General features: G+C 38.5%; 1 non-coding gene across 1 annotated transcript; it reads right to left on the minus strand.

The window, feature by feature from the left end:
* Window positions 1–2,664: 2,664 nt before the first annotated feature.
* On the minus strand, window positions 2,665–2,779 carry LOC136729857 (U5 spliceosomal RNA). Its single transcript, XR_010809119.1, has one exon. It is a non-coding gene; the product is annotated as a U5 spliceosomal RNA (small nuclear RNA).
* Window positions 2,780–4,245: the final 1,466 nt, after the last annotated feature.

Consider the following 4,245-nt stretch of genomic DNA (forward strand, 5'->3'; position numbering starts at 1 on the left):
AATGTAGCATCATTAGATTGTTTACAACCAATATTTGTTTTCAATATATATATTTTTACCTTGTCTTTGTAATATTGTAGACCAAGAGTGTTATACCTGTTTTGGTGATTCTTTGTCAGATTCAGAACAATTTGCTGTGGGGCTGTCAGAACCACTTGATGGTGACACACTTTTGTCTTCATTGCTGATAAATGTGGCTTTTGTTACAATTTTTTTCAGATTGTCTAAAAGGTCTGGAATCTCTGGAGAAAAAAACCTTAGAATTAAATGATAATCATTTCTAGTAATATATTTAATACAAAGTGAAAACAAAACCATCAATGCCTGCAATTATACTTGAGAGACTTGCTCTATGTTATTGGCAAACTGACCTTTTTGTGGGTCATTAACATTAGCTACGAAAAAAATAAAAAAGATAAAATACAAGAATTACCAGGTCTAATGTAATGCATATAGTCATTAATGTAGGATTATGAAGTTATGTTGAAAAACTTTATTTAATAATCAGTATTATTAAACTATTAGACAGTGCACATTAAGAGTCTGTATTGTGGTTCTAGATTACTTCAGTATGATCAACTATAATACATTACTCTGGAATCTAAATTACTGAAGAATAACATTTATCAAGGTAAGGAATTATTTGCTATAAATAAAAAAACTTACCATCAACCATACGGTTTCGAAGACATTGGTTTTCATTTTTAAGTCTTGTGTTTTCCTTTTCGAGCTGCTTAACTTTTTGCTGTAGCTCAACTTCACTGGACTCTTTAAATGTCTGTAGAATATGACGGGATCTAATTCTTGAAGCTCCATCGGTTTTCTTTCTTATTTTGTGCTGTATTCAGAGAGGAAAAGAGTTTAAAATGAAAATATATATATATATGAATATGATTAAAAAAAAACAATCCTGCAATACATTTATTTAATATTTGCAGTAATTATCTCACCGGTAACTGTGGTTCATCAAGGTCACTATCATCTGAAATTTGAAGTTTTTTGTTTGGTTTAGGTACTCTCTTCATTTTAGGACAGGGCATTTTTGTTAGGTCATTAAGTTTTCTTCTTAGTTCGCCTTCTTTTCCTAAAATAAAAATAAAATAAATAAAACCCTGCATTATGTCCACAGATATTTGGGGATTATATTTATTTGTCATAAAAATACTGTGCTTTGACCATACAAATTAAGATGAACAGCCAACACTGAATCAAAACTGAAGTTAAATTATATCTGGTTTAATTTATTTTGTGATTTGGGGGATTTTATTGTAAAGCACAACACACAATAAATCGTTCTTACAAATGCCAGTCAAGTATGATGAGTTTTTAGCGCCCTCACCACCACCTACCATGTTATAAGAGTATGTTAGACGTACAACACATTAATAACTTAAACATTCATTTCAAATATACTGTGATTGTATATATCAAATAGCATGTAAAGACTTTAATGTTTTTTTTTTAAATAAACATTGTTACCAGTCATAATGATCTGCGCTTCATGGACAGGCCATCCACCTTTTGGAGGTTTGTTCGTGTCTCTCCACTCTGCTCTGAAGTTTCGAGTCGTCTCTTCGTCATCATCAGCAATGCTGAATAAATCAAAATTGCGAAAGCAAGCAGTGGGAATCACGCTGTAAGAGTCTTTGTCGACCCCGCTTTCCCACTTCACCAACGCGTGCATCACCGCCATACTACCTTCACCTTCTCGTCCGTTTTTTCTGCGCCTTTTTCCCCCGACAAGTCACGGCACAAAAAACAGTCCCGCTCTGCATTCTGGTACTTGGCGTTCTTAATAACACCAACAGGGTGTAATCGCATAGACCACTCGAGCATAAAGTACTACATATCCCATCTGTTACAGTTTTTTTTCATCTTCTGAAACTGCAATTTAGCACTTTCAACTGTTTCTTAGTGATTCCTAGAATTACTAACCGGTATTGTAGTCAATGTGTTTATAACCTTTTTTGTTTAACGATTTGTGTGTTATCCTATGGGATCCCATGGTCTTTGATTTGGTCACGGAAGTGATTTGTCTTTGATTTGTTGATCTAGAGTTGAATTTTAATTAGTTTTTCCCTTTTGTATAATTAGTGTAGTGCTACATTTAGTCTTTGTTTTTAAATAAATTTGACAATTTATATCTTTGGAATTGGTGTCTGCGTCCAATTATTACAGAAATTGAGTTATACAAGACTCCAGGATTCGTGATAAGGTGATACTATGAATTCACTTCTTTAATTGAAATGTATAAGTGTACCTTACGCTACATATATGTATGTATGTATGTATGTATGTCCAATTGCTTTGACAATACAAATGAATTGAATTGAGAGGGAGAGAGACAGACAGACAGACTGACAAACAGAAAAACAGACAGACACAGACACACACACACACAGAGCCAGCCAGCCAGCCAGCTCAGCGATGACATCACGAGCCTCTCTCAGCTGACTGCTATGACATCACAGAGCACGTACATTCCGTTGCTTGCCGTCTGTCAACCACTCAGTCACTGCCAGCCAGACTGGCTGGCTGGCTGGATGGGGGGGCTGCTTGCTGCTGCTGCGTACCTTAGCAAGCTTATTTGCTTGACCGGCCTTCCTACTCCTCTGCCCACATGCCCACCTATGCCCGATCTGCTGTTCACCTGGATCACAGCTCCGCCCCAACAAGGCAGAGCCCCCCAAGAATGGTACAAACTCACCCACGATCCCCTCCACGGAAAGCTTTAGCAAAAGGCAAAAGCGTTATACGTAATGAAGAGGAACCCGAGTCCAAGACGCATCCGACCAGCCATACATATTTCTGTGTATTAAAGATCACATTTTCTTACATTTCGTTTTTCTGTACTTTATTACATCTTATTGTGATTTATAAAAGTATTGTTTCTTTTCCATATGTATGTATGTATGTGTGTGTGTGTGTGTGTGTGTGTGTGTGTGTCTGTCTCTGTGTGAAAGTTAGTGTGTGTGTCTGTACGTGTGTGTGCCTGTCTCTGTGTGAAAGTGTGTGTGTGTGTGTGTGTGTGTGTGTGTGTGTGTATATGTCTCTCTGTGAAAGTGTGTGTGTGGGTGTGACAGTGTGTGTGAGTGTCTGTCTGTCTGTCTGTCTGTCATGTAATTCGCACATCTGTGAGGGCACCATTTTTGCAGAAGAGATGTACACATTTTGGAGCAACATATGCTGCCATCCAGACATCATCTTTTCCAGTGACGTCCCTGCATTTTCAAACAGATCACATTTTATTACACTTTGTTTATCTGTACTTTATTACATCTTATTGTGATTTATACTTGTAATGTTTCTTTTCCATATATATGTATGTACAGTGGGGGAAAAAAGTAATTGATCCCCTGCTGATTTTGTACGTTTGCCCACTGACAAAGAAATGATCAGTCTATAATTTTAATGGTAGGTGTATTTTAGCAGTGAGAGACAGAATAACAACAAGAAAATCCAGAAAAATGCATTTCAAAAAAGTTATAAATTGATTTGCATGTTAATGAGGGAAATAAGTATTTGACCCATTTTCAATGCCCTGGCTTAGGGAAGGAGGTTCTCACCCATGATTTGACGGTACATGGCCCCGTCCATCGTCCCTTTGATGCGGTGCAGTTGTCCTGTCCCCTTAGCAGAAAAACAGCCCCAAAGCATAATGTTTCCACCTCCATGTTTGATGGTGGGAATGGTGTTCTTGGGGTCATTCCTCCTCCTCCAAACACGGCGAGTTGAGTTGATGGCAAAGAGCTTGATTTTGGTCTCATCTGAGACCACTTTCACCCAGTTCTCCTCTGAATCATTCAGATGTTCATTGGCAAACTTCAGACGGGTCTGTACATGTGCTTTCTTGAGCAGGGGGACCTTGCGGGCGCTGCAGGATTTCAGTCCTTCACGGCATAGTGTGTTACCAATTGTTTTCTTGGTGACTATGGTCCCAGCTACCTTGAGATCATTAACAAGATCCTCCCATGTAGTTCTGGGCTGATTCCTCACCGTTCTCATGATCATTGAAACTCCACGAGGTGAGATCTTGCATGGAGCCCCAGACTGAGGGAGACTGACAGTTATTTTGTGTTTCTTCCATTTGCGAATAATCGCACCAACTGTTGTCACCTTCTCACCAAGCTGCTTGGTGATGGTCTTGTAGCCCATTCCAGCCTTGTGTAGGTCTACAATCTTGTCCCTGACATCCTTGGACAGCTCTTTGGCCATGGTGGAGAGTTTGGAATCTGATTGATTGAT

Source organism: Amia ocellicauda, unplaced genomic scaffold (assembly GCF_036373705.1).
Source record: "Amia ocellicauda isolate fAmiCal2 unplaced genomic scaffold, fAmiCal2.hap1 HAP1_SCAFFOLD_31, whole genome shotgun sequence".
NCBI classification, from domain to species: Eukaryota; Metazoa; Chordata; class Actinopteri; order Amiiformes; family Amiidae; genus Amia; species Amia ocellicauda.